This window comes from Bufo gargarizans, chromosome 3 (genome assembly GCF_014858855.1).
Source record: "Bufo gargarizans isolate SCDJY-AF-19 chromosome 3, ASM1485885v1, whole genome shotgun sequence".
NCBI lineage: Eukaryota > Metazoa > Chordata > Amphibia > Anura > Bufonidae > Bufo > Bufo gargarizans.
This window is the reverse complement of record NC_058082.1, coordinates 48,825,954-48,845,032: the sequence shown is the minus strand read 5'-3', so window position 1 is coordinate 48,845,032 and position 19,079 is coordinate 48,825,954. Positions and strand designations below refer to the sequence as shown.

Below are 19,079 nucleotides of genomic sequence, written 5' to 3'. Positions count from 1 at the left end.
CGGTCGGGGTGCCAGGAGATCCATTACACCGTCCTGTAAAGATGACTGCAAGATCACAGTGGAGACTGCTCAATGAGGTGAAAAAGAATCCTAGAGTGTCAGCTAAAGACTTACAAAAGTCTCTGGCATATGCTAACATCCCTGTTAGCGAATCTACGATACGTAAAACACTAAACAAGAATGGATTTCATGGGAGGATACCACAGAGGAAGCCACTGTTGTCCAGAAAAAACCATTGCTGCACGTTTACAGTTTACCTGGATGTTCCACAGCAGTACTGGTAAAATATTCTGTGGACAGATGAAACCAAAGTTGAGTTGTTTGGAAGAAACACACAACACTATGTGTGGAGAAAAAGAGGCACAGCACACCAACATCAAAACCTCATCCCAACTGTGAAGTATGGTGGTGGGGGCATCATGGTTTGGGGCTGCTTTGCTGCGTCAGGGCCTGGACGGATTGCTATCATCAAAGGAAAAATGAATTCCTAAGTTGATCAAGACATTTTGCAGGAGAAGTTAAGGCCATCTGTCCACCAGCTGAAGCTCAACAGAAGATGGGTCTTGCAACAGGACAACGACCCAAAGCATAGAAGTAAATCAACAACAGAATGGCTTAAACAGAAGAAAATACGCCTTCTGGAGTGGCCCAGTCAGAGTCCTGACCTCAACCCGATTGAGATGCTGTGGCATGACCTCAAGAAAGCGATTTACACCAGACATCCCAAGAATATTGCCGAACTGAAACAGTTCTGTAAAGAGGAATGGTCAAGAATGACTCCTGACCGTTGTGCACGTCTGATCTGCAACTACAGGAAATGTTTGGCTGAAGTTATTGCTGCCAAAGGAGGTTCAACCAGTTATTAAATCCAAGGGTTCACATACTTTTCCACCTGCACTGTGAATGTTTACATGGTGTGTTCAATAAAACTTGGTAACATTTAATTCTTTGTGTGTTATTAGTTTAAGCAGACTGTGATTGTCTATTGTTGTGACTTAGATGAAGATTAGGTCACATTTTAGGAGCAATTTGTGCAGAAATCCATATCATTCCAAAGGGATCACATACTTTTTCTTGCAACTGTATGTACCCAAAATGCTGCATTAAAATCTATAACTTGTCCTGCAAAAAAATAAGGCCTCATAAAGGTATATTGATGAAAAAACAAAAAATTTATAGCTCTTGGAATGCAATTTTGAAAAAATGTGCATGGTGATTCTGTAACACCTGACTCTAACGTACTGCTAGTACTGTTCCTGTGAGGTTAGTGTATGAGTCTATGGTGACTGCGATCTCTATAGAAATGAATTCCCCTTTCTCAGTGGCGCTCTAAAACAAAGTGAATGATATCTGTGTTGGTGACAACACACTCCTGTGTAAGAGGCGTGTACACATAATGGAAAAGAGGTTGAAGCAAGCTAAGGACAGTCACATCTTCACAGTCCGAGGACTTCAAGCAGCTGCCGCATGTGAGTACATACAACTCAAAGTATAGCAAAGTCTGACATATTTGCTTTTGTATATTTAGAGCTAGCTTTAAAAGCTTTGCATGCAATTTCCCGGTGATAAGCCGACGTCTTAGCTAGAGATGAGCGAATCGCTCCAAGTCTACCCGAATCGAAAGTGCTCCAATCGGCCTGAAAATTGGTGTATGATGCTCTGAGGTCTCCAAGGAGTCATAGTTTTTCTCTCTAGTTGCTCACTTTTAAAAATGTTATTATAGATTTTTGCCCCTCTCTCTACTCAAAATCTGTCTAAATCAAATTCCCCAAAATTCGTATATTCAAAAATTTTGCCTTGAGCTTAATTTGTTTAGAATTGATCTCTAGTCCTGGCACAACCACTTTAAGCCTTGTAGTGACAGTGTACTGCAGCTCCGTACAAGCTCCAAGTTGTACTCCCAGAAGGATTTATATACAGTAACCATATTTGCAGTCTCAGTGTTTCCGTAATTTTGTTGCCCTTTTTTTTATAATTTTTATATCGCTGACCAGGTGAGCATTTCTACTGTGTGGAATTAAAGATTTAGCAGTAATTGTAGAAACAGTTGTTACCATAGTGTGATCTATGTGTGAGGTTTGGTTGCAATTTTTGTCCTTTTGACTTCAAATAGGGTTCATAATAGAACCCCTGAAAAATGTTTCTTTTCCTGAGGAACCCCTACTCTCATTGCAACTTTGGTGTAGATGGGGTTGGGTGTTATAGAAAATGAACCGGGTCAGTGCATCTCCAAAACTGCAGGTCTTATGGTGTGTTCCAGGTATACAGTGATACAGTGGTTAGTACTTACCAAAAATGGCCTAATGAAGGGCAACCAGTAAACCGGAGACTGGATGATGGCTCCCAAATCTCACTAGTGTGTGCGGGGAGCGAAGGCTAGCCTGTGTGGTCTGATGCTTAGGAAGATCTTCTGGAGCACAAATTGCTGAAACATACTTGGTCTTATTGGGCTCCCTAGGAGCGCATAGAATGAGAAATGTTTCCCCAAGGTGTAGAGAGGTTTTAAGTATCACTGGGTGTAGGAAGTCCTTGTCTGTCTGGGATAATGTCTGTTTATGGGAGTTTAGTGGACTGGTGGGCTTTCATCGTTGGGTTCCAGTGGTTGTTAAATGTGTATATCAGCTGTATGACAATGAGACATGTAAGGCTGGGTTCACGTTTTTCCCATCTGTTTAACATACAAAAAAGTTATATGTTAAACGGTGGCTCCGACTGATGTCATACAGTGCCATCTGTTCACCACAGAGTTCCAAAACATATACAGTCATGTGAAAAAATTAGGACACCCTTTGAAAGCATGTGGTTTTTTGTAACATTTTTAATAAAAGGCTATTTCATCTCCGTTTCAACAATACAGAGAGATTAAAGTAATCCGACTAAACAAAGAAAACTGAAGAAAAGTCTTTTCAAGATCTTCTGTAAATGTCATTCTACAAAAATGCCTATTCTAACTGAGGGAAAAGATAGGACACCCTTGCCCCTAATAGCGAGTGTTACCTCCTTTGGCTGAAATAACTGCAGTGAGACGGTTCTTGTAGCCATCTACCAGTCTTCGACATCGGTCTGAGGAAATTTTACCCCACTCCTCAATGCAGAACTTTTTCAGCTGTGAGATGTTTGAGGGGTTTCTTGCACGTACAGCCCTTTTCAAGTCACCCCACAGCATCTCAATGGGATTCAAATCTGGACTTTGACTTGGCCATTCCAGGACTCTCCATTTCTTCTTTTTCAGCCAATCTTTGGTTGATTTACTAGTATGTTTTGGGTCATTGTCATGTTGCATGGTCCAGTTCCGCTTCAGCTTTAATTTTCTAACTGATGGTCTCACATGTTCTTCAAGCACCTTCTGATACACAGTAGAATTCATCGTGGATTCTATGATGGTGAGCTGACCAGGTCCTGCTGCAGCAAAGCAGCCCCAAACCATGACACTTCCACCTCCATGCTTCACAGTTGGTATGAGGTTCTTTTCTTGGAATGCTGTGTTTGGTTTACGCCAAACATGTCCTCTGCTGTTGTGTCCAAATAATTCAATTTTGGACTCATCTGTCCAAAGAACATTATTCCAGAAGTCCTGGTCTTTGTCAACTTTATCTCTGGCAAATGTCAGTCTGGCCTCGATGTTTCTCTTGGAAAGCAAAGGTTTCCTCCTTGCACACCTCCCATGCAAGTTAAACTTGTACAGTCTCTTTCTGATTGTAGAGGCATGTACTTCTACATCAACAGTAGCCAGAGCCTGCTGTAGTTCTCGAGATGACACTTTAGGGTTTTTGGAGACCTCTTTTAGCATCTTGCGGTCTGCTCTTGGGGTGAACTTGCTGGGGCGACCAGTCCTGGGCATGTTGGCAGTTGTTTTGAAAGCCCTCCACTTGTAGACTATCTTCCGGACAGTGGAATGGCTGATTTCAAAATCTTTTGAGATCTTTTTAAATCCCTTCCCAGACTCATAGGCTGCTACAATCTTTTTTCTGAAGTCCTCTGACAGCTCTTTTGCTCTCACCATGGTGCTCACTCTCACTTCAACAGTCAGGAGCACACCAAACTAAATGTCTGAGGTTTAAATAGGGCAAGCCTCATTCAACATGCAGAGTAACGATCTACTAATTATGTGCACCTGGTGTGATATACCTGTGTGAGATCTGAGCCAATTTAAGAGGGAATACATGTGAGGGTGTCCTATCTTTTTCCTCAGTTAGAATAGGCATTTTTGTAGAATGACATTTACAGAAGATCTTGAAAAGACTTTTCTTCAGTTTTCTTTGTTTAGTTGGATTACTTTAATCTCTCTGTATTGTTGAAACGGAGATGAAATAACCTTTTATTAAAAATGTTACAAAAAACCACATGCTTTCAAAGGGTGTCCTAATTTTTTCACATGACTGTACGTTTTTTATCGTACTCTGCAGGATACAAGAACGAGGTGTGCTGTGTTTTTGTATCCTTTTTTTTTCTAACATAAATGTCAAACGGAGGCATAAAACGTGGTGTGAACCTAGCCGAAGACATTCCAGGTACAGTAAGAATTGAATCTTCGGCACTCTTTTTTTTTTTACAAATATGAGCAGCTGGGGTGGGCAGCTCAACGTTGGCATCGTGTTACCCCTTTAATGGCTTCTGGCTTGGCTATAACTAGTGCCACTAATTCTTGTGGTTTGATTTCATTAGCTTATCAGAAATTATTGGAGGGGTGTTTGAAGAAGCCTCTGTGTGGTTTAAAGGAGAAATGGGAGGCAGATGTGGGGCCAATTTCTGGTGACACATGGGCGGCCATATTGTGGGTCTCTTAGCGTACTATGTAGGGTTTATGGAATGCCATTACTTTTATATAAAGTGGGCATTAGAACAAATGCTGAGTTCAGATATTGAGCATATGTTGTAGCCATGCTCGACACTTACAGATTTCAGTGAAAAAGTATATGATTTCACACACAGCAAACCTCACGTTTATAACTTTTTTAACCTCAATGTGCCTAAATGTAGGCAGAGGTGGCATTTCTACACAGCCCTCACCATTTTTACGAAAAGACAGGATGGCGAGGGAGGGGTGGGGCCAGTCTTCTGGTGTAAAAGAAGACCAATCTATGGCAGCTCAGAGCTGCTGTACATTTCAGGCGCCCGGACTGTCAGAGGATGCGCCTAATTTGTGACGAGTTGTGCGCCTCGTCATAAATGAAGCACATCCTCTGGCAGTGCAGGGAATATCCTAGATTAGCGTTTTATACTGGTCTATAATCAATTCCCTCTCATGGTCTTTAGTCTTCGGATTCCTAATACACCCCTGCGTGGGCTGTTGGGTTATATAGATTAAACCTATAAATGCTGCTATAAAAACAACCATAGAATGCCCAGTAGAAATATAAATACTTTATTAGATCATCAATGGATCACCAAAATTCATAAAATATTTTTTACACAGATATGCTATGGAGAATAATCAGCAAAACAGACTGGAAACAATAGTCCCCCCCCGTCGGTGCCTCAAACACCCACCAAGCAGATGAAAAACATGGGTTATATAGATGACCTCCCAATAGACAATGGTGAAATTAGCTGTTGCTAAGGTTCTGTATCAAGCCCAGAAAGCCCTGGCTAAACACTGGCTACACCCTATAAGCCCCCAGATTGATGAGGTGACAGGTGCTGAAAGGTGAGTGTACTTGAAGAGATGCACTCTCTAGTTGGATAGATTCGGCAGGGTAAGCATCAGAGAACTAGAATCCTCCTGACATAATGAACCACTGCTAATTTATTTTGATAATGTTGATTTGTAATTTTCAGTTGATATATATAATGTGATGTATATATTGTAAATGGGGGCTGGAGGTTGCAAAGACCTTAGGGTGAAGGGGGGAATAGCCATTCACCATCATTGCACCCGCTACTCCCAAAGAAATGAGCTTCGTGATGACTCATTTTAAACTTCACCCATCTCTACTGATGACCTATCCTCAGTATACGTCATCAGTATCTGATAGGTAGGGGTCTGGCACCTGGGCCCCCGTCGATCAGCTGTTTGAGAAGGCTCCGGTGAAGTAGAGAATTTTGCGAGTACATGAGCCTTAAGTAGAATACATTTTTAATTTTAAAAGTCGCCTCTGCCTCTTTGCAAACACCTGTAAAAACAGCCCCTTTGCAACACTGCACCCAACGCATACAATTTGCTGACCAGTAATTGACCATGCGGTGCACTGCTGCGACACGTAAACCCAGTCTTGCTCTTACCTTAGTATATCCCACCACTGACACAGAAGCCATTGGCATGAAATAATCAATGTTATTTACTTTGGTTTCAATGTTATGGCTGATTGCTGTTAACACAGGCAGATGCTGTGGGGATGCCCCTTTTTTTTTTATCTCAGCCCCTTCTGTCTCTGTGTGTCCCTTCTGTAGTCTCCCCCTTATGTCCTCTTTGTGTTGCTGTCACCCCCCTGTCTGCGTCCTGTATTGTCACCGGGGCAGTGGAGAACTTGGCTGTTGGGATGGGTGACTCCTGTCAAGTTCTGTTTACTTCTCCTCTGGGGAGAAGCTGGCCAATCAGATGAGAGGAGACGGGGCAGCGCGGTTTAAACTGCCACTGCCCTGGTGTATGTCGGTTGGAGAGGAGGAAGAGCTAGGAATGTGGGATAGGCGCCATGTTAGTATGAAAGAGGCGGTGATGTTTTCACCGTATCGGTCACTTTAGGTAGTCAACATCTGCACTTCCTTCATATACTATGGAGAGCAGGTCAAAGATAAAAAGGTGGCTTACAGGGGCGTACACAGATCTCTTGGGGCCCGTTATGTGCACATCAAACACTCGCAGGAAATGTGGATAACAAAGCGCAACACTCCAGATTTCTAATGATTTGACATGAGCCTTAAGTAGAAGCAATGTTTACTTTTAAGTCGCCCCTGCCTCAGCCTTTGTTTTCGGCTTCTATCAGATAAAACGTGAACAGGTGCTTGAGAAATATGGCGCTCATGGCAATACATGGCATATTACACCTTCCTTCCAACCCATTTAAACCACAGTATTAAAACATAACATTAATAAACACACCGACTAAAAAGTGGAGGTAAAAAATTGGCCAAGGCCTGATTTATTAAACCAACCATTAACAATCTTACTGAACCATTTAAGAGTCTAGTCATAAACTCAGACTCCATTAACCATAAAATATATCTATCACAGGATGACTATCCCTCCATCACCCTTCACCAGGCCGTGGCCAAACATAACCATAAAAAAGGGGGTGGGCGGGAGGGGCACAAAGGATCTGGCTCCATGGGCAGGTGCAGATCAAAGGCAAGACCAGCCCGCGGAGCTCAGACACTTATAGCTCGTTTTCCCCCTCATCTACCAATCAAACCTTGTAACCAGGGCTCAGGTTACCTTAACAGAGACCCTAGGACATCATAGGCTACTTGTCTGGACCAATTAAGCACAAATCACTGGGCAAAGCTAAACTTTTGGCCAGTGATCCCACAAAGAGCGGAAAACCTTTTCCCTCCAAATCCCAGAATCTAAAAATACCCCTCCTGTCACTGGGCAGAAAACTATCCCAGCCCAGGGACAAAAGCAGGCTCAGGCAATGCCAGTATGGCCATGTGTACCCCTCCATAATGTCCGGGGTACTTTCATTCTGAACACCATGGGGGAGGTTTATAAAGACTGGTGTTCGAGATGCACCTAATTTATTATTGCTAGTTAAAGGGCAATTCCAGTTTTTATTTTATTTTTGCTTATATAATAGGAAAAATAAAATGTTCTAAGGGTACTTTCACACTAGTGTTTTTCTTTTCCAGTATTGAGTTCCATCCTAGGGGCTCAATACCGGAAAAAAACTGATCAGTTTTATCCTACTGCATTCTGAATGGAGAGCATGCTGTTCAGTATGCATCAGGATGCATCAGTTCAGTCCCTCTTACGTTTTTTGGCTGAAGAAAATACCGCAGCATGCTGCATTTTTCTCTCCGGCCAAAAATCCTGAACACTTGCCGGAATGCCAGACCCGGCATTATTTTCCATTGAAATGTATTAGTGCCGGATTCGGCATTAAAATTGCCGCATTGACGGATCAGTTCTTCCAGTTCACGCATGGACAGATCTTTGAATCTGTGAATAAAAAAAATACTGGATCCGTTTTTTCCAGATGACACCGGAGAGATGGTTCCAGTATTTCAATGCATTTGTCAGACGGATCCGCATTCCGGCGACAGAACTGCCTGACGGAATCCTCTGAGGCAAGTGTGAAAGTAGCCCAAGGGTACTTTCACACTTGCGTTAACCTCTTCTGGTATTGAGTTCTGTCCTAGGGGCTCAATACCGAAAAAAAACTGATCAGTTCTATCCTAATGCATTCTAAATGGAGAGCAATCTGTTCAGTATGCATCAGGATGTCTTAAGTTCAGTCACTGTACGGTTTTTGGACGGAGAAAATACCACAGCATGCTGTGTCATTTTCTCAGTCGAAAATTTCGGAACACTTGCTGAAATACCGGATCCGGCATTATTTTCCATTGAAATGCATTAATGCTGGATCCGGCATGCGCTGACCTTTAAAAAGTGAAAAAAATAAATACTGGATCCATTTTTCCGGATGACAACTGTAGAGACAGATCCAATATTGCAATGCATTTGTGAGACGGATCTGCATCCGAATCCAGCTACAAATGGTGTCCGTTTACATACAGACTGCCAGATCCAGCAGGCAGTTCCGTCGCTGTGAAAGTACCCTAATATACATGTATTTAAAATTCTGTATACATACCTTATATTAGACATCGTGACACAGTGAGGGGTTGTGTCTGGCAAGGCAGGTATTTTACTCCCAACATGTGCAACTGGGCTGGTTTCCAGCCAGGTGAGATAAAATACCGGACCTGATTTTTGACAGCACCTGGCTGGCCTCAAATAGGCAGCTGGGCTCAGCAGAGATGTCTCTGTTTTTGGGATCTGAGGCTTTGTGCCGTGCTGGAGGTTCGAGAGCCGCCTGCTGTGGACTTCTGGAGGCAGAACTGCCAACAAGGTGACTTGTGGTATATCAACTTTCCATTTTGTGTGAATTAACACAAAGACTGCAAAGTTACGTGCTGTTTTGTGCAATTGCCTCAAGTGTGAATAAACACTGACGTTTTGAGTTAAGAACTTGTATTTTGCCTCTGTACTGCGCCCTCTTACCCTATCTACCAGAGCAAAATCCCACAATTGGTGGAGGATGCGTGCAAGAGTAGTGAGGCTGGCGTGAATGCCGATATTTTTGGTTTCTGCATTTTTCAGGCACGGTTGTATGTCGTACATTAAACCAGCTGTATTACAACCAGTGCCCTACGACAAAATGGAGGCTGTTGTCAAGGCCCTCATGGAGGCTAATCTGCAGAAGCGGGAGACAAACCTGCAGCAACGCACAGCTAATAAGCAGCAGCAGGAGTCTAACCAGTTGCTGCTACAACACGTGATGGCTTTGCAGACAGCAGGAGCAACCCCGAGTATCCACAATGCCCGGAAAGCAGTCCGTACCGCGATTCCTAAGATGACCCCCGCAGATGACATCAAAACCTACCTCGCGATGTAGGAGAAAGTGGCCATCAGGGAAAAGCTACCCTGTGACCAGTGGGCTGAGGTCGTCGCTCCATTCCTGGCATCCGATTCCTAGCTGGTGTATTTTGACTTGCCGGATGATCAAGCGGCCGACTACCAAAAAGTAAAGGGTGAGATTTTGGCAAGACTGGGGGTGAATGTGTTGGTCCGGGCCCAGCAGGTACATCAGTGGGGGTTTAAGCCGGCTGAGCCTGCGAGGACCCAGTATTATGACTTATGTGCTGAGTCCCACAGCTATGCTGGATAGACTATTGGCTGATATGTTCTGGAGGGCTCTGCCACCCCCACTGGATCGGCCAGGTGTTTCCTGGCAACGTCCTAGAAATGGTGGACCTGGTGGAGCGCTACTAAGACTGTTACAGGGGGTTCTTTTGGGAGGGGGGAAGTCAAACCCCGTAAATCTCCATCCCAGACCCGGCGACTTGTACCAACCAATCCCATCCGGGGTGTACCCTCTACAGACCTGGCTCTGATAGTCTGCTGGCGGTGTCAGGAGCCGGTCCATGTAAGAGATGACTGTCCCCATCAGGTGGAACCCATGGATACTAACTATGGCTACCGTCAGTCGCTATATGCCAGGAAGCTGTGTGCAGCAGGTACCCCAAAAACTCTAAACCACCTGTGCCAAGTGGAAGTAGGAGACACTCCAGCGGAGGCTCTGCTGGACTCGGGGAGTCTGGTGTCCCTAGTAAGGGCTCCACTGGTACATCAGTGCAGTATACTGGCCAGAAAGTCGGGGTCATGTGCATCCATGGAGACTTAAAAGACTATCCCACTGCCCTGGTGTCTCTAACCACAGGGACTGGAAGATGAACTCATTAAGTGGCAGTTGCCCCAAATTTACACTACGAACTTATAATAGGGAGAGACTTCCCGACACTGTGGCCTGCTATAAGACTAACTGATACCCATGAGACAGGAGTAACCCTAGCAGAGTGGCCTGGCTAAGGGGGGAGACCAGAACCCTGGGAACCTGAGTCCGAAGGGCCAGCGGATTACTGAGAGATTGGATTGGAGAGACACGCCTCAGTAATGCTGCGGTATTATCTCCGTCCTGAACAGTCAAAACGACTCCACTGAAGACATCCTGATGCATACCGCACATCGCCGACACTATAATAGAAAATGCCTTTTCTGGTCCGCAATTGCGGACAAGAATAGGACATGTTCTATTTTTTCGGGAACAGAATTGCAGATCCTGAAAATACGCATTCCTGGAAATGCGGATGTGTTCCAGCCCCATTGAAAGTGCATCTGTTCCGCAAATTGTAGAACAGATGCGGACCTAAATTACGGACGTGTGAATGGACCCTTAGGCCTGTTTCACACAACCGTTTTTTTTTCATGTATGGGATGTATTTTGCGTTCCGTATATGGAACCATTCATTTCAATGGTTCCGCAAAAAAACCTGAATGTACGCCGTATGCATTCCGTTTCCATATTTCCGTTTTTCCTTCCCGTTCAAAGATAGAACATGTCCTATTATTGCCCTCAAATCACGTTCCGTGGCTCCATTCAAGTCAATGGGTCCGCAAAAAATGGAACACATACGTAAATTCATCCGTATGTCTTCCGTATCCGTTCCGTTTTTGCGGAACCATCTATTGAAAATGTTATGCCCAGACCAATTTTTTGTATGTAATTACTGTATACTGTATATGCCATATGGAAAAACGGAACAGAAACACAACGGAAACAAAAAATACTAAACAACGGATCCGTGAAAAACGGACCGCAAAACACTGAAAAAGCCATATGGTCGTGTGAAAGAGGCCTTAGAGACAGACAAGCCATAGCAACGCTCTTTTAAGGGACCAGCGGAAAGGGACAGAGGACAATACTGAAAGCTGCTATTATAAGGTAATTACAGATCTTTTGACAATCATTGACAGACTATCTCGGGTATACATGCCTAGCTCTAATAAACTAGCAAATAAAAAAAATATGACAGTTACCCTTTAAGGGTCCATTCACACGTCCGTATGAATGGTCCAGATCCGTTCCGCAATTATGCGTTGACCACAGCTGTGGATAGGCATTTCTATTGGGGTGCCGCCCCGGTGTTTTGTGGATCTGCAAAACACTGCGTACGTGTGAATGGACCCTAAATGTGGATTAATAAATTAATTAAATTGCTCCTTACTAAAGTGTCAGTACGGTTTCTACCTCTATAAAATATCTATAATCCGATGATTTATGAGCTGATATCCATTTAAATATGTCAGTGAAAGAAAAAAAATTGGCCCAGGGGCTCCACATGCTGTAAAAAATAAAGAAACTTATACTCACCTACCCGATCCCCAGCTGCTGCAGTTGACCGAGTCAGTAATTATGCTTTGGGTGTAGTTAGAAGTGTGGCCTAGTGTGAAATTTTTTTTTGCAATGTGTGCCGGCATATATTGTTCCTCTTTGCAATTTTCAAAAGTTGGGAGGTATGCATACGTGTGTTGGGTCAACACACAGGAGACATTCATGTGATAAATAAATAGGAGTAACTACTGTACATCACTGTTTACATGTCTGCCAGTAGCTAGTGCAGTGTCCCACTCAAGTGACCATGGGCCCCGCAAACGTGTCTTAACCTCTTTAGGACACAGGGCATACAGGTACGCCCTGATGTCCTGGTACTTAAGGACACAGGGCGTACCTGTACGCCCTGTGTATTTCCGATCACCGATCATTGAGCAGGCACCCGGACCCCCCCCTTGTACGCGATCGCAGCAAACCGCAGGTCAATTCAGACCTGCGGTTTGCTGCGTTTCCGGGTTATTCGGGTCTCTGAGGACTCGATAACCCGGAACAGGATGGTGATCGGTGATGTGATATTACACCACCAATCACCATCCTGCGATCGCCTCTGATTGGTAGATGGGCGGGCGGCGGTAGGTTCAAATCTTGGCAGCGCTCCTCTCCTCCTCCTACATTTGTGTCCGGGGAGCAGAGGAGAGAGCTTCCTGCACGTGTCGGATCTCAGCCAGCATCACCCCATCTGTGCCCCAGCACCGGATCTGTGCCCCAGCACCCCTCATCTGATCAGCCAGGTAATTAGGGAAAAGTTGGGCTAGGCAAGGATATAAAACGGAAAGTTAGTGGGGAAATTTTTTTTTTTATTGCATCACCCTAAATAGGATATACATATAGGGTTCGGACCGCGCGTATCATAAATAGACGATATACAAGGTTTTTTTCTCCTTTTCCTTTTAGAAAGGTACCGAGGTCTGCAGATGTCCTATTTGTGGATATCATGCAACTTGTAAAAATTGTAATAGTGTAAATCCGTATGGTTGTACTGCCCTGCAATGCACAGATTGTACTTACACGGCACTCCACCAACAACAGGCGTATCAAAGGTATCCTCCGCAGCTTGTTTGATTCTTCGCGGCGAAGGTCCGCGTTCACACGCCAGCACACAGAGTTTAACCATGGACTTAATTCCAGCACGCACCAGATGAGTTTGCTAGTAATCCCAACTTCTTTGGATTTAAAAATTTCTGTGGATACAAGTGGCTCCTACCATAGTGAAGCTCCGATAACTATTTTAAAAAGTTTATTCAGTACATACTTACAAACATGCACTTTAAAATCGCATTAAAAATCCCAGCGTCTTTTTCTTTGCCTGACCTAGGTTTCGCTCCTTGAGCTTCGTCAGGGGAAGCTCAAGGAGCGAAACCTAGGTCGGGCAAAGAAAAAGACGCTGGGATTTTTAATGCGATTTTAAAGTTCGTGTTTGTAAGTATGTACTGAATAAACTTTTTAAAATAGTTATCGGAGCTTCACTATGGTAGGAGCCACTTGTATCCACAGAAATTTTTAAATCCAAAGAAGTTGGGAATACTAGCAAACTCATCTGGTGCGTGCTGGAATTAAGTCCATGGTTAAACTCTGTGTGCTGGCGTGTGAACGCGGACCTTCGCCGCGAAGAATCAAACAAGCTGCGGATTCTCGTATTCAACCCCCAGAATGTCTCCCCACTCTGGCTGTTAGCAGGAAAATTGTGTGGGACCTTATGCACCCACTGCTAGATAAAGGTCATCACCTGTACGTGGATAACTTTTATACTAGTATCCCCTTGTTCCAGTCCCTCGTCGCCACATCCACGTCCGCTTGTGGGACCGTGCGGAAAAATCAACACGGACTCCCTGCCCACCCTCTCCAGGTACCTATCCCCAGGGGTGAGACCCGTGCCCTTATCAGTGAAAACCTGTTGCTGGTCAGATTTAAGGAGGAGGAGTTGATCTGTCTGATCAAGTCGTCAAGCCATATAACGCCATGCGCAAAACCCGGGCATGGTACAAAAAAGTTGCGGTCTACTTGGTGCAGGGTGCCTTGTACAACTTTTCTGTGCTGTTCCGGAGCGCTGGCAACACAGGGACATTCCTTCAGTTCTATGAAGCAGTCTTTATGGCCCTGATCTTTTCGGACCGGGAAAGAACAGGCCGGAGTACCTGGGGAACTGGAGGTGCCCAGATCGTCCCTGACCAACACTTTTTAAGGTGTGGTCCCCCATACTGGAAAGAAGGGACGGACCCCCAAAAAGTGCAGAGTGTGTCGCAGGAGGGGGATACGGAAGGACACCACTACTCAGTGCGACACTGCCCCTATCATCCGGGCCTCTGCATTGACGGTTGCTTCAGGGAGTACCATACTTCCATGGAGTACTAAATTTATATCCCAATTTAGCCACTGACAATTGGATAAAAAACTGGTTCTCAGACTTGAGACACTAAAACAAAAACAAAAATTTCAAAAATATTATTTAGTAAAACTAAAATACCGTAGACTTATTGTGTATCGCCACGTCCGTCTTTTTTTTTTTTACCTTACATCACAAAAATTGTAATAGCAAGCGATGAAAAAGTCATATGCCCCTCAAAATAGTGCCAATAAAACCGTCCTATCATCCTGCAAAAAATTAGTCCCTACATAAGCTAATCGGCTAAAAACGAAAAAAAAAAAAAATTACTCTTAGACTATGGAGATACTAAAATGTTTTTTTTTCTTTATAAAAAGACAATATAGTGTAAAACACAAATAAATTAATAAATAAAAGGTTGACATATTAGGTATCGCCGTGTCCGTATGAATCTGCTCAATAAAAATACCCCCCCAACCCCTCAGATGAACACAGTAAAAAATAAAAACGGTGCCAAAATTTTTGGGCAAATTTTCAATGTTAATCCATTTTTTCCTACTAACAAAGCAAGGGTTAACAGCCAAAGAAAACTTAATATTTATTACCCTCATACCGCAGTTTACAGAAACACTCCATATGTGGTTGTAAACTGCTGTATGACCAAACGGCAGGGCGCAGAAGGAAAGGAACGCCGTATGGTTTCTGGAAGGCAGATTATGATGGCCTTTTTTTGGGGGCACCATGACCCATTTGAAGCCCCCCTGATGCACCCCTAGAGTAAAAACTCCATAAAAGCGATCCCATCTAAGAAACTACACCCCTCAAGGTATCCAAAACTTATTTTACAAATGTCGTTAACCCTTTAGGTGTTCCACAAGAGTTATTGGCAAATGGAGATGAAATTTCAGAATTTCTATTTCTGGTAACCTTGCCTAAATTTAATATACAGTACAGACCAAAAGTTTGGACACACCTTCTCATTCAAAGAGTTTTCTTTATTTTCATGACTATGAAAGCATCAGAACTAGGAATTAACACATGTGGAATTATATACATAACAAACAAGTGTAAAACAACTGAGAATATATCATATTCTAGGTTCTTCAAAGTAGCCACCTTTTGCTTTGATTACTGCTTTGCACACGCTTGGCATTCTCTTGATGAGCTTCAAGAGGTAGTCCCCTGAAATGGTCTTCCAACAGTCTTGAAGGAGTTTCCAGAGATGCTTAGCACTTGTCGGCCCTTTTGCCTTCACTCTGCGGTCCAGCTCACCCCAAACCATCTCGATTGGGCTCAGGTCCAGTGACTGTGGAGGCCAGGTCATCTGGCGCAGCACCCCATCACTCTCCTTCATGGTCAAATAGCCCTTACTTTCAAAGTTTTCCCAATTTTTTGGCTGACTGACCGTCATTTCTTAAAGTAATGATGGCCACTAGTTTTTCTTTACTTGGCTGCTTTTGTCTTGCCATAATACAAATTCTAACAGTCTATTCAGTAGGACTATCAGCTGTGTATCCACCTGACTTCTCCACAACGCAACTGATGGTCCCAACCCTATTTATAAGGCAAGAAATCCCACTTATTATACCTGACAGGGCACACCTGTGAAGTGAAAACCATTTCAGGGGACTACCTCTTGAAGCTCATCAATAGAATGCCAAGAGTGTGGAAAGCAGTAATCAAAGCAAAAGGTGGCTACTTTGAAGAACCTAGAATATGACATATTTTCAGTTGTTTCACACATGTTTGTTATGTATATAATTCTACATGTGTTAATTCATAGTTTTGATGCCTTCAGTGTGAATCTACAATTTTCATAGTCATGAAAATAAAGGAAACTCTTTGAATGAGAAGGTGTGTCCAAACTTTTGGTCTGTACTGTAGATAAACCAAAAATAATATGTACCCTAAAAATAGTCCCCACAAAACTGCCACCTTATCCCGTAGTTTCCAAAATGGGGTCACTTTTATGGAGTTTCTACTCTAGGGGTGCATCAGGGGGGCTTCAAATGGGACATGGTGTAAATAAACCAGTCCATCAAAATCGGCCTTCCAAAAACCATACGGCGCACCTTTCCCTCTACACCCTACTGTGTGCCCGTACAGTAGTTTATGGCCACATATGAGGTGTTTCTGCAAACTACAGAATCGGGGCAATAAATATAGCATTTTGTTTGGCTGTTAACCCTTGATTTGTTACTGGAAAAAAATGGATTAAAATTGAAAATTTGCCCAAAAATTCTAATTCTCAAATTTCGTCTCCATTTTCCAATAACTCTTGTGCAACACCTAAATGGTTAGCGGCGTTTGTAAAATCAGATTAGAATTCCTTTAGGGGTGTAGTTTCTAGAATGGGGTCATTTTTGGGTGGTTTCTATTATGTAAGCTTCACAAAGTGACTTCAGACCTGAACTGGTCCCTAAAAATTGGGTTTTTGAAAGTTTGCTTCTAAATTTCTAAGCCTTGTAACATCCCCAAAATATAAAATATCATTCTCAAAATGATCCAAACAAGAAGTAGACATATGGGGAATTTAAAGTAATAACTATTTTTGGCGGTATTACTATGTATTATAGAAGTAGAGAAATTGAAACTTGGAAATTTGCTATTTTTTAAAAAAATTGTTAAATTTGGTATTTTTTTATGAATAAAATTTTTTTTTTTTTACTTCATTTTACCAGTGTTGTGAAGTACAATATGTGACAAAAGAACAATCTCAGAATGGCCTGGATAAGTTAAAGCGTTTTAAAGTTATCACCACTTAAAGTGACACTGGTTAGATTTGCAAAAAATGGCCTGGTCCTTAAGGTAAAATAAGGCTGTGTGCTTAAGGAGTTAATTATGTATTAATGTCATGTGATATGCCTGTATTTTGTATTTTATCTCCTTTCATATTCTCCATGTCACAATGTGATTCCATATGCAAATATCCTTTACAAAGGCCTGGTCAGGGTGCACTACACTTGTTTCTCCATAAGATGGAGCAGTGTCAGTGTATATATACAGTTGCAAGAAAAAGTATGTGAACCCTTTGGAATGATATGGATTTCTGCACAAATTGGTCATAAAATGTGATCTGATCTTCATCTAAGTCACAATAGACAATCACAGTCTGCTTAAACTAATAACACACAAATAATTAAATGTTACTATGTATTAATACTGGGGAGGGCACATTGGGGGCTGATGGAGAGGCACTGGGGGATGGTGAGAGGCACTGGGGGCTGATGGAGAGGCTACTGGATGCTGCTATGAGGCATGGGGCTCTTATCTGAGGTCTGATTGGGGGTCATTTATATTGCGGTCTGAGCTGAGGTGTGATCTGAGGTCTTATTGGGGTCTTATTAAAGGGGTTGTCCAGGTTCAGAGCTGAACCTGGACATACCTCCATTTTCACCCAGGCAGCCCCCCTGACATGAGCATCGGAGCAGTTCATGCTCCGATGCTCTCCTTTGCCCTGCGCTAAATCGCGCAGGGCAAAGGCATTTTTCTGAGTTCCGGTGACGAACCGGGCTCACCATGGGGCTGACAGGCAGCCCGGTGACGTCACCGGCACTGATGGGCGGGATTTGGCTCTGCCCTAGCCAGTAAAACGGCTAGGGCAGAGCTAAAGCCCGCCCCTCAGAGCCGGTGACGTCACCGAACACACTGCCGGGCGGAAGTTACCGCCCGGCAGTGTGTTATTGAAAACACAAGAGCCCGTGCCCTGCGTGATCTAGCGCAGGGCACGGGAGCGCATCGGAGCATGAGATGCTCCGATGGCAGGCTCAGGAGGGCTGCCGGGGTGAAAATAAGGGTATGTCCGGGTTCAGCTCTGAACCCGGACAACCCCTTTAACATTGGGGATCTTATTGGGGCTGTTAGCTGAGATCTGATAAACATTGGGGGTCTGATTGGTGGTCTGACCTGAGGTATAATGAAAAATATTTTTTTTCCGGAGCCGCTAGGAGAAAAAAGGCCTCACAGTCTCCCACACTCCTTCTGCCCGGCCAAGCAAGCCAGCACCCCTGAGGTCGAGCCTGTCAGCAGCACCCCTGAGGTCGAGCCTGTCAGCAGCACCCCTGAGGACGAGCCTGCCAGCACCCCTGAGGCCAAGCGAGCCAGCACCCCTGAGGCCAAGCCACCCAACACCCCTGAGACCAAGCCACCCAACACCCCTGAGGCCCAGCCTGCCAGCGCCCCTAAGGCCCAGCCTGCCAGCGCCCCTGAGGCCCAGCCTGCCAGCGCCCCTGAGGCCAAGCCTGCCAGCGCCCCTGAGGCCAAGCCTGCCAGCGCCCCTGAGGCCAAGCCTGCCAGCGCCCCTGAGCTTATAATATGAAAGAGACGAATTATGTCTGAACAGACATATAGCGCAAATTCCAGTTTTTGTTGGTGCAAATATGCCATGCATCATAGTTTGCAACTTTTTTATGCCACAACAGGGACGTGAAAGGTTTGATAAATGCCCTCCATATTTCTCAATTCATTTACACCAGGCAATTGACATAAATTGATTGATACATCTCCTCTAGAGCTCTAAATAGGCAGCTTCCTTCACATAGTGTATTATAAAACTGTCTGCCTGAAGCCACCACTAGGTGGAGCTCAGTGCATAGGAATTTATACAGTTCTCATTGATATCAGTGGAAGCTGTATATCATTTCTTTGCATTGAGCTCCCCCTACTGATGGGTGCCAGAAAATGCAGTGAATATTTGTTGGGAACAGGAGAAGCCGTTTATCCCTGTCCCCTTTATGTTGCATTTTACAAATTTTGGGCTAAAAGTAATTTTTATTAAAAAATAAAGTTGTGTTCTGTCACAAAGGGTTAACTGTTTTTCAAGCTTTGTGAATAATACTTTTTGCTTTCACTTTGTGCCGGTCATC

At 43.9% G+C, this 19,079-nt stretch overlaps 1 protein-coding gene across 1 annotated transcript in view; it reads left to right on the top strand.

Moving 5' to 3' along the window:
* Positions 1 to 1,451: 1,451 nt before the first annotated feature.
* LOC122932854 (stomatin-like) overlaps positions 1,452 to 19,079 on the top strand; it is a 55,802-nt gene continuing 38,174 nt past the window's right edge. Inside the window, exon 1 of the mRNA XM_044287494.1 lies at positions 1,452 to 1,469. The gene's annotated coding sequence lies outside the window, so the exon portion shown is untranslated. The remainder of the gene's footprint in view (positions 1,470 to 19,079) is intronic.